Source organism: Leopardus geoffroyi, chromosome D2 (assembly GCF_018350155.1).
Source record: "Leopardus geoffroyi isolate Oge1 chromosome D2, O.geoffroyi_Oge1_pat1.0, whole genome shotgun sequence".
NCBI classification, from domain to species: domain Eukaryota; kingdom Metazoa; phylum Chordata; class Mammalia; order Carnivora; family Felidae; genus Leopardus; species Leopardus geoffroyi.
In genome coordinates this window covers 27,626,786-27,639,361 of record NC_059334.1, presented here as the reverse complement: position 1 = coordinate 27,639,361, position 12,576 = coordinate 27,626,786, and positions in this window count along the sequence as shown.

Below are 12,576 nucleotides of genomic sequence, written 5' to 3'. Positions count from 1 at the left end.
CCCTTTATAACAGCAAAAAAGACAAATCCCAACGGACAAAAGTGGGTTGTCTTCCTGAATACAGACCTAAAAATCTCGGTGATGTGCCCTCTGTAGGCATTGATTCGGAGCAGGCATGAGCAAAGAACCAACAAAGGGTTGTTGTTGTTTCTGTTTCTTCGGCTTCAGAGGAAACCTGTGTGATAGTGCTGGGGATCCACAGCTGGGTTCTGGGATGTCTCCATCTGTCCATCAAATACTCTTAGCATCCCCTATCCACTGAGCTAATCCATTATGTCCCCACTAACTCTGAGGTTTATTGCTCTGGCCCTAATGGTGTACCAGAGAAATGTTTGAGTTCCTTAGGTCTATTATTCTGTAAAATCTTCGGAGCAATGAACATACCATGTTTACTTTTGTATCTCCAACCCTAGCGCAGTGATTGACATAGGAATAGCCCAACTGATATTTTTAGAAGGAATGAGAAAATTCGTCAGAGTTTATTTCAAATGAATAAATGCAGAAATCCACTCATCTGTGATTCAGGTCCTCTCTGAACTATCTCATCTGAAATTCCGAGAGTTTAATTCTCAGTGTCTCCTCACAGAGACCGTAATGAGTGTCAGGGACAGGATTTGAAAACTCCCGATTCTCCTGGCCACTCTTCCAAAACCATCGCCCCTGCTTTAGATAAAGGAAAGACACTGATGAGATAAAGCCAGCGGATGTTTTTCACTTGTTTGTTTATTAAGCAGTCAAAAATATTTCTTGAGGAACTGTCATATGCAAAGGTGTTATCGGTGATAGAAAAAAACATGAATGTTTTAGAATCAAGATTTGGGGATCTTCAAGTTAATTAAAGTAAATAGCAGAGGAGGAAAGGAAATAAAATTGCAGCTCTTGACAATCCCACACAAGGTGCAATAAAGCACATAGGTTTCAGTGTTAGAGTAGGAGGGGGCTTTGTAGAGGTTCTAATAGAAGAGTAGGGTTTACCAGGTTGGAGAAAGACAATGTTCCAGGGAGACAGACATGAGCCAAGTCCTGAAGGTAGGAATGAGTATGCCACATACAGGGCTCAACTGACTAAAACAAAGTGAACTGAAGAGCTACCAGTAGGATGGAACTCAGACAGACAAGAGTGGGTTAGATGATAGAGGTTCTCATGTCAGGCAAAGGTGCTAAGGATAAGTGATTAATTGAAATCAGTTGCAGTAGTTCTGTGTATGCTAAAAACAAATGTCTGGGTGAAATTACAGGTTTAGGAATTTTGAAACTATTTTTGAAATAAACGATAAAGCATCAAACACAAGGTATCCTATTAGGTTCCTCCTAAAGGGGATACATTTGCATTCAACTATTTAATGTATGCATTTCTTTTAACAAAGTATAGTTTATTTTACTCCATAGGCAATTCCACATTTTCCTGTCAAATGGTGGTGGTCAAGTGGGTGGCACCATGTTTATCCCATGGCTTCACATGCCCTCTGAGATCTGGTGGGATGGCTGTATCTGATTTGAGGAATGTAGGAAGAACCCCGATACGTGACTGTCACTGGGTGGCAAGATGACACCACGGTCAGGAGAATGGGTTCTGTCCTCACCCTGCCTGGTTTGCATCCTGGCTCTGTCACTTTTAGCACCTGTCTTGCTGACCAAGTTATCTCATAATTCTCATTTGTAAAACAGATATGACATTTCAGAGTTCAGTTAACAAACTAAGGATGTGTTTTGTAATTAGATTTAATGAAATAAGATAGAACCGACCACACCAGATCATCAGAATATTGAATGAATTCATGTATGTAAAATACTATGAATGGTGTTTTGCTCAGGTAAACACAACATAAAATGTAACCATTATTATTATATATACAGTTTTTAGAAGCTTCAAGAATAAAATGCCCAAAACAAACTTCTGAAAGTTCCTTCATAGGAGAACAGAGAGGAAGTAATGCCTGGGGCAGGAGAGCATGGACATGCCAGGGAATGGCCAAGAGGAACCAGCTCACATTAATTCAGACAGGTCCTGAACACCCATGGGTTGGATATTCTCAGAGGTAATAGGGATTCAACGATCAGCATAAACAATCTTTCCTCTTAAAGACTTTAGAGACTTGCAAAGGAGACAGAAGTTAATTAAATAAGTGTCTGAAAGTGCAAAATTGCCACAAAGGAGAGGCACACAGGTGCCATGAGCCTACAATTAAGGGCTTTGGCCTAAATGGCCTAACTAGGAAGACTGGTCAGAGGAAGCGACACTGAAGCTGAAATCCGAGGAGTGAGCAGGAGTTCGCCGGGTACAGTGGGATGGGAAGAGTGTCTTGAGCAGAGTTAATAGCATGTGCAGGGCAACTGTGGGCCAGGGAACCCAGCACACCATACTCTGAAAGTAGGCTGGTGGAGAATATGACAGTAGGCCTGGCAAAAGAGGAAGTCAGAGAAGTAGCCAGGTATCAGGTGGCCATGGTAGAGAAGACGATTCTAAGTACGATTCCTGCCCTCATAATTCCCCCAAAGGCAAGCAAGGCAAGAGGCAGTTGTTTGCCTCTGTCTCCTCAAGGCAGCTCAGCCACTGCTCGGAGTCCTTCCTCCACCCCAGGCCTCTCCGCCCTCGTGCCAGCCTGATATATTCTTCTGAGAGGGAAACAAAGTCCTTAAATTCCATATTTATGAATGAATAAAGTACATGGGCTTTCTGCTACTCATTTTGTGGAATGTGGCAGAAATATTTCAAACCAAGTGGGAGGCACAATTCTTACCTACAAGGTGTCTGTGTGAGATGGATGCTCACAGCCTCTGCTTTGGAGACTCCTTTCTCTGTTCAAGCCTCTGTCCTGTCTATACCAGCTCCTCTGCTGATTCCTGTACAAGGGCTGTCTATCTCTCACAGCTGGGCTAGGAACTGTGATTTCCAGTTCCTTTGTGGAAGGAATGTACAAGGATTAATTGCAATTTTGCACACAAAATATTTAGCACAGTGCCTCATCCATAGTAACTGAGCATTGAAAAACAGCATGATTGTCAAATTTGTAATATATGTTATATTATATATGGAATGTGTGTGTACGTGTCTGTGTGTATCCGCCATACACCTACTTCATTCTCTTCGACTTTGCTAAAATCTCTTCTAGCTTGGGGTCTATCTAGTTTTATGTCCCTCAGCCAGGCCCCCAAAGTTATTGTGATCAATATCCCTTTGCATCTAATCAAGTACTGTGTAATCGAAACCCCTCTAAAATGGAATCCAAGTTGTGACGATCTTTGATGAAAACCTGATGATCAAAGTGATTTTGTTATCAGTGAATAGTTAATATCTCACTCCTCTGTTTCCTCCACTGCTAAACTGTCTTCTTTTCACATTCACTTGAAAGAGATGCAATAACAGGTAGCATTGTTATCATCATCATCATCGTCATCGTCATCATCACCATTGTCCCTACACCAAGCATTACCGAATAGTTCTTCCACACCAGGCATTGTGCTGCATGTTTTATTTTATTTTATTTTATTTTATTTTATTTTATTTTATTTTATTATTTTTTTAAAATTTTTTAATGTTTATTTAATTTTCAGAGAGAGACAGAGACAGAGTGTAAGACGGGGAGGGTCAGACAGAGAGGGAGACACAGAATCCGAAGCAGGCTCCAGGCTCCGAGCTGTCAGCACAGAGGCCGATGCAGAGCTTGAACTCACAAACTGTGAGATCATGACCTGGAAGTCAGACACCCCACCGACAGAGCCACCCAGGTGCCCCAGTGCTGCATGTTTTATATACCTTATCTTATTCTTCACAGAAATGCCATAAAGCAAATCAGCCCACCAGATGGTAACAAAATTGAGGCTAAGAGAGATAACAAACTTATCCCATATGATTATGACTAGTAATAAGTAATAAGATTCATAGTAATAAGATTCCAGTGCATATATTTTAACTCTCTAGTGCTAAAATAAGTCTACATAAACTAGCACATAGATTTTTCCAAAGGATATGTCTCTTAAGAGCAAAAACTCTTTGTGAATCTCAATCGGCATGTTGGATATTAAATGACTGCAGGTGGCATTGACATTTTTGCATTATCCCATTTTCCAATGTTTATTGCTTATGTTGTCCATACTTGCTAGGATTGGTTGCAAAGTCCCAATTCCCCCACGACTTCAGAACACCTGTGGTAAAGGCAGAACATTTAAAGTGTTCACTGAATGTTAATCGAACAAATAAGTAAATGGATTAAATTAAGTTCCAGCTGCACTGATATAGCTGCAGGGTCTGTATATAAATGACACTTTTAAATAATTGGTGAGACTGAGAATGAAATAGCCAATTCTGGAGACATGTTTTTTTCTTCATTACATCAAGACGTAGGAGAAAACACAATTGATGTATCATTTGATCATTTAATATCAGAGCCCATAACTCTTCTCAGATGTGCTGATAGAAGTGTGGGAAACAGGAGAGCCATGGAAGCACCTCTTTTTACTAGAACATGCTTAGGTTGTGAATTACAAGATTATAGTGAGAAAAGAATTCCGGTGGATCTTTCTAACCAGGAATCTGGTGACTGCTGAGATCTCAGTGAGGGCCATGTCCCCAGAGCACTCTACTTCACATTTCATTTTCCCACTCCCAAATCTTTGCTTTTCCAAGAAGAATGGGCCCATTATGGACTTAGTAGAAACGCTGACTGTGAAGAACACACTAACCTCCCTTTAACCTTTCTAAATAGATGATAAAGTGTTATTCTGTTGAATGAAAATTGTAAGTAGTCGTATTCTTGGTCACAAATACCCAAGTGGTAGTCCTTCCTCACTAAATTCTTGAGAGAGTAATATGAGAGTACATGTGGCAGTGTTTGGGGAGTGGGAAAGTGTAGGCTTCCCTTATAATCAATCTGATGAGACAGTCTTGCAAGACTGCAGAAGAAAGAATCACAAACTAGACTTCCTTTTTCGCCACAGAACTCTGTTTTCAAATAATACCTTGTGCGGTCTCAATATGAATGATAGATGAAATGTAAAGCTGCTTGAGTCCAAGCCAGAAGCTCTTCACCTTGAGACTTCCACCCTCTCTGTGTTTTCACAGAGGCAAGAGGAGGCACAGAAGATCAGAAACGCCACATGTAGGTCATGGTCTGCAACCTGGAAACTATCTGCCTTCATTTATATTTTACTTTGCCTGTGTTTTCAAACGATCTGAATTGTAATGCCTTTAGGAAGGTCAAACAACCCTTTCTATTGTCTTGCAAGAGGATGATGCTAACATTTATCATTATATTTGAATCTGGGCCCTTTTGTAGACCTTTTGTGACTCCTCATGTTTTTTAACTGAAATTACCTTTAAAGTGTCTGCTTTCTATTTTTTTCCTTCTGGAAGGAATTCAGAGGAAAAAAGAAGGCGAGGCTGAATGAAATGCAGATTTACTTGGAAAGAAAAGGTGATGAAGCAGAAGAAAGTCTGGGGAATACACCCAGAAGGACTTGCGCACTAAGACTGTTCAGGAAACAGTGTGTCTTCAACATCTTGCTTGAGAGAAAACCAGATACAGTCAAAGGAAGCAACGTGATCCAGCCAGATTCCAGGAGGGTTCTATCCCTTATCAATAGCACAACTGACCTCTAATCTTTACGTTCTTATCGTTTCTTTACCAATCCTTGTCTCCTGAGAGGCTCGGGACATTAAATGTTGGAACGACATGGAAATCTTTGCACTGACTTTCCTCACTGCTTTTAACCCGAGGCTTTGTGGAGAGTAGGTGGCTGGGTAGTGTTTCTTGAGCACTTGCCTTATGGTAGATGGCATAACAGAGTCTCTCCAGATTCTTCTTTGATCTTCATACTAATAATGTTCACTATGACTTACTGAGGTTCCTGGACTACACCTTGCTGAAGACCACAGATGCCAAGACAAGAATGTGGATTCTCTTCTCTCGACTCCACAAGTCATGATTTCTTGCCGCTCAGGTGTGGGTATCTTCCTAGCTCCTAGCACACACTTGCCCAAACCTAATTTCAAGCCTTCCCTTGCCATCTATCAATAACACTCATTTTTCCAAAAATTTTTTTTTTCATATCAGTAATTTCTTTCTTTCTGCTTTTATGGGCATTTTCACTCTTTTTGGCTAATCAGCATCTACACCTCTTTTGGTATTGGGTTTCCATGTTTTTGGGGTCTGATGGGACGTGGGGGAGACTGACTCTAAAGAGAGAGATGCCATATACTCTCTTATCTAGATTCTCCTGAGGTTGGGCACAGGCAGCACCTTTGGCTCCAGCACTCAGACACAAGTGTGTGGTCTTTGTCTCAGAAGCAAAATGCAGCAACCCCCCAGGGCCTACGTGGCTGCTCTCTACTGGGGGTAGTAAAGGCATGATATTCCATATCACACCAGGTTTGAGACGAGGTTTGGGCCTTTTCTCCTCTCTCCCTAGCCAAACCTGGCTTTCTAGCCCTATCTAGTGACTTGAGCTGCCCGATATATATATATATATATATTTAAAGTTTATTTATTTATTTATTGAGAGTGGGGGTGTGCAGAGAGAGAGAGAGAGAGAGAGAGAGAGAGAGACAATACCAAGCAGGCGCCACACAGTGCAGAGCCCAACTCAGGTCTCGAACACATGAATCGTGAGATCGTGAGCTAAGTTGAAGTCAAGAGTCAGACGCTTAACTGACTGAGCCCCCCAGGAACCCCTGCCCCAATTATTCACAATAAATTATTTTAGGCTTGAGTCACCCTGAATCAGCTTCTACTTCTTAAAACTTCAACTTGGGCAGATACATATTTTTATAGCTGCGGAAGTCACTCAGTGGTAGTTATCTCCCACAAAATTCCAAACATACATCACGTGTGTAGAAACACATACAGCACACAAACACAGAGCTTGCTGGAAGGCACCTGACTGCTTAAGGAGCACCTTAACTCCACTGCCCAGGCCCACTTGACATTGGGTACATACATCATAGTGCTATTTTCAAATCATGTTAACCCATTACACAAAAGATTATTGTGGTTCTCTTTTCTTTCTATGTGAAACATCCTGCTCAACTTTGAGTCTTTACCAGTCCCATTTCCTTCACTAACCATCCCAACCACCAAACGTTCATAACCTAGAGGTCACATGCCCTGAAACCCTCCTTACTCTTAGCCTGGAAAAGCCCATGCCTCTTTTTCCTCTGCTTTTGCCCATGACCTATTGATTCCCCTTAAAAATCCTAGCCAGCCTCACCTCCTTGAACACTCCCTCTCTGATTCACTTTTCCTAAGCCCCACCTTCTCTCTTATTTTATTTTAGTGCCCAAATGTATGGTGCTGTCTACATTAAAAATTCTAGCTTTGAAGAATATATATGATATTTATGAGATATCATACCTTATATATATGACATATAAAATATATATGATTCAAATACATATGAAACGATTAAAAATATTGTTTTTTTTTTTTCTGTGCATTATATATCCCTATCTTCTTGAACTTGAAAGTGGTCATTTGACTTACTTTGGTAATACAATGTGAGCTCCAGTAATGTGTGTCATCTTCAGGCAGAGATTTTAAGAACTAGCCTGTGTTACACCATGTTCCTTCTAATACAAGCCCAGCCATGTTCAAGATAAAGCCTGTTCCATCCCCATCAGCTTGGGTATTGAAGTGAAGACCATTTATAGTACAGTCATAGTCTCTCTCTCTCCTCAGAATATATATTCTGAACAAGAAAAAGTCCTTTATTGTTTTCAGTCTCTGATATTCTAGTCTTGTTTATTACCTAATTAGTCAAATAGATGCAAATGATGAACAGCAAAGTGCTTCACTCCTCAAGAAAGACAAATGTGTGGTCAATAAAAATGACTTATTGGGGCACCTGGGTGGCTCCGCCGGTTGAGCGTTTGACTTCAGCTCAGGTCATGATCTCATGGTTTGTGAGTTCAAGCCCTGCATCTGGCTTACTGTTGTCAGCTCAGAGCCCTCTCTGGATCTTTGGTCCTGTCTCTCTGCCCCTCCCCAACTCAAGCTCTCTCGTTCAAAAATGATTAAACATTTTGAAAAATGAGTTATTGATATGAAAATAAATGTTAAAATTGTGTGGGAAAAGGGAAAAAAGTCAAGTATGGAGAGGGAAGAAAAGCAGATTTTACAGAGAAATGATGAAAAGGGGAAAATATGCCTCTCAGAGAATATTCATTAGTTAATATGAGATCTCACTAGTTAATTAAATATAAGGGATGAAACATCAATAGACTTTCACATTGTTTTAATTTTTTTTTTTTCAACGTTTATTTATTTTTGGTACAGATAGAGACAGAGCATGAACGGGGGAGGGGCAGAGAGAGAGGGAGACACAGAATCGGAAACAGGCTCCAGGCTCTGAGCCATCAGCCCAGAGCCTGACACGGGGCTCGAACTCACGGACCGAGAGATCCTGACCTGGCTGAAGTCGGACGCTTAACCGACTGCGCCACCCAGATGCCCCTCACATTGTTTTAAAATGAAAAAGGACTTGTAAACAAATCTATTCATTTGAAAGGAACAGACAGTAGTTGTTTTCTTGATCACTGTTCACACAAGCTGGGTTCTCAAAATTTATTTAGAGATGAATTATTTCTCTGGCACAATCAGATTTTGCTTTGACAGGTATGAATTTTTTTAAGTTTGTTTATTTTGAGAAAGAGAAATGAGCATGAGCTTGGGAGAGAGGGAGAGAGAGAACATCCCAGCAGGCTCTTCACTGTCAGCCCAGGGCCTGATGTGGGACTCAAACTCATGAGATCATGACCTGAGCCAAAACCAAGAATCAGAAGCTTAACTGACTGAGCCACTCAGGTGCCCCAAGTACAGATTTAAAAAAAAAAAAAAGTTTCTGGGAAAGCTATTGGTTACTTTATTATTATTTTTATTTTGGGGGAGGATGTTTATTTATTTATTTATTTATTTATTTATTAATTTTTGAGATGGGGAGCTATGAAACTGACAAGAAAAACAGGCATTCCTACAGCAATAAGGTAGACAGAGAGAAGAGGTGAATTTCTTAACTCTCAGATCCCTAGAGAATTATGTATCAACTTCTAACCCCTTCCTCTGAAAGCGGAAAGTAGAAAATGTTTTAGTGGGGGAGGGTGAGAGTCCAGCATGAATTACAAATGAAGAAAAAATTAAAACAGAGTATCTTTTTCAGTTAAAGGATAAAGCCCTGTTCAGCTGGCTACTCCCTTCAACAAAGTTTAAAGAGGAAAATAGTAGTCCAGACAGGAGAAAGCCATGAGCACTTTCAGTATCAAGCTTTCATTTCTCTACTTTTTTCTAATTAACATAGCTCCATTCCAAAATTTGTAATCTATGAAAAGAAAAATAAAAACAGTAAAATGACTCTATTACTCAAAGATAACTTCTGATAATATGCTAGTGTATATCCTCAAATGTTGTATTTCTTTCCTCCTTTCTATTCCATTCCCCAAAGAAAAATGACTACATACAACCTTTATGATCACAATTTTCCTTTAACAAAATATTATGGAAATTTTTCATGTATGACAATATAGATTTACAGTATCAGTGTATATAACTGCATAATACATTATATATTTAAACTATCACCTACAGACTGACTTGCTCTAGGATTTTGCAAAAGATGCTTAACTTTAAATTGCAGAGTTAGATGTATCCATTATCTGTGTTTCAAAGTAGTTGTTTTGAGCATGTCTTGAGGACAGTGCAGATCATGGCTCTTAATTCTAACCTGGTACTAGGAACACAAGGAAAAACTGAATGGTTGTGTTGTTTCAATCACTTATCCATTAATTCTTTCATATAAGAAATGTTTATTGAATGTCTTCTATTTGTAGTATGGTATTCTAGGTGTTAGGACACTAAGTATCATTAGTTTTCAATAAATAAAACACCAACAAAAAGTTTGTGGCTATCAGGGAGAGACAGACAAGAACAAACACTTTAAATGGTAATACTGGGAGAGGAGAGTAAAAGGAAAGGGAAAGAGCCATGCCTATTTGGAAGAAGAGCATTCTAAGATGATGAAAAAGCAATGTAAAGGCCCTGAGGTAGGAGCTGCTTGAAATGGAAGCCAATAAGGTTGAGGGGAGGCAAGTGATAGAAGTAGAAAGAGATGGGGTCTAGGAGGTTAGACTGCACAGGACCTTAGAGGGGTCTGGCTTTTTTCTTAAGATAACTCACTGAAGGATTTTGAGCTGAGGAATGACGTAATCTGGCTTATATTTAAAAGAATTTCTCTGACTACTATACTGAGAATAGACTGAAGGGAAACAAGGGCAGAAGTAGAAAGACAAGTTGGAGGATTATTTCTTTTAATATTTTATTTTTTTAATGTTTATTTATTTTTGAGAGAAAGACAGACCGTGAGTGGGGGAGGGGCAGAGAGCGAGGGGGAGACGCAGAATCCGAAGCAGGCTCCAGGCTCTGAGCTGTTAGCACAGAACCCAACATTGGGTCTAAAAACCACTAACGTGAGATCAAGACCTAAGCTGAAGTCAGATGCCCAACTGACTGATCCACCCAGGTGCCCCTGGAGGATTCTTTCAACAACTCACGTTAAACGTCATGGTGTTTGGACAATGTGTGAAAAACGGTGGGCTGAAAGGACTTGATGAGGGATCACTTGTGTATTATGAATGAAGCGTACAAGGCAAGGATCGTCTCAAGGTTTCTGGCCTGAGCATCTGGAAGATAGAACAGCCAGTTACTAGTCTCAAAAAGGCAATAGGAGAAAAATGATTCAGGGTGAAGATCAGGAGTTCAGATTGGAACCATCTGGGTTGGAAGTAAGGTTTGGGCTAGAAATATAATTCTGATATTCTTCAGAATGTAGATGGAATTTAATACCATGGTGGAATGAATTTCCCAAAGAAGCAAATGTAGGTAGAGAACATTGAAGCTTCAGTCCCTCATCTTTGGAAGCTGTAGAAATAAGCAGAAACCAGATAATAATAAAAATGATGGCCAACAGGAAACTGTGGTATCTTGAAAGCCAATCGAGAAAGTGTTCCAAACAGGGAGAAATGATCAAATGTGTTAACTAGGCTGATAGATGAAAAAATATGAGAATTGGGATTAGACAGGGCTATGTAATCATGTGAAGACATTAATTAAAGAAACACAAATCAAGAACCTGCTGAAAATCAGCTACTCTGAGATATTGTGGAAGACTCAGGCATGGATAATATCTGGTTCCTCTTCTCAAAACTCTTAAAACTTCGTTGGAAACTGATATCTATCTATCATCTATTTATCATCTATCTATCATCTATCTGTCTATCTATCTATCTATCTATCTATCACAATGTCACAGAGTTCATTCTGTGATAATTCAAAGTGAACATAACTCAGAGTGAGAAACACAGCTATCCCTCAACTTAGGAAAAGTTATATAATTTCAAATAGATTGATTCAAGAAGTCTATATTAAAACATTGAATTGTGGCTTATGGTATGAATGGAATTGGCTGGTGGAGGTAGAATGAATATGATTTCAGTCTTCAGTGTAAGCAAAGGTGAGAAGGTTAAAGCACACAGAATAGTCATGGAACAGGTGGAAAGGAGCTACCCAAATAATTCCCCCTTCTTGATTCTTGATTCATCCTAGATTCATTCTTCATGCTTGTCACAAGCCACCTTTGAGTTAATGGCAATGAAGCAGGCTGTGAACTGAGAAGAAATTATATAATAACAATCATCTGGGGAGTTGGCAATAGCTTTATCAGAGTTAGTGGACATGATGTGACTGTAACAAAACTAGGGAACAGAAGGCAACCATCACAGGAAATTGATCTTTCACAATAGTGTCTTTGGGGTTTATTACAATAATTTAAAAATTTCTTAAAACATTTTTAACCTGTGGCATGAGATCCTTGGATTAAAGAAAAACACCTTATCATATTAAAGCAGTATTCAAACAAAACCTAGCTAGAAGATAGCAACCTCTACCTAAATTGAGATTTCCCATGGAGCTCCCCTAAAGAAATGATCTCCTTCAGAGGTCGGCTTTGCAAGATAACTCAAAAGTGATTGCTGTTTTCATTTTCCATCCTGTTTCCTTCTGATTTCTCCATGCCTGTCTCCATAGAAAGAGATTGTACGTACTTAATCTCCTTATGGAGAAGAGGGATACCACCTGAGGGAAGGCCCTGCTACTGAGGAGCTAAAACCCTGCAAATCATTTATTTGGCCATTGGATGTCATCAGTGTTCTGTGGTGCACCTGCTGAGTGAGTTCTGTGGCAGGGAACATTATGAGTTAAAGGCAGCAATTTGTTTACTGCTTTGATGGCATATTGACATTCCTCTCAGTTAAATGGTGTGGAAACAGTAACAAAAGTTATTTTTATTAGGCAGTCTTTTAAGGTATCTGGTAATAACATTTTCAAAAAAAAAAAAAAAAAAAAAAAAAAGACAACTACATGTCCCGAGACAGAAAAAGGTGAATTTGACACTCTTGGTCTTGAGATTCAGCCAGTTGCTAATGCAAATAGCAGAAATAATCAAATGATGTGGCCAGAGCTTTTGTTATTTTAGTTCTGGTGATCAATTTGGGATATATATATATCTTGATTTGCTTTTCTACTACTTCCAGTA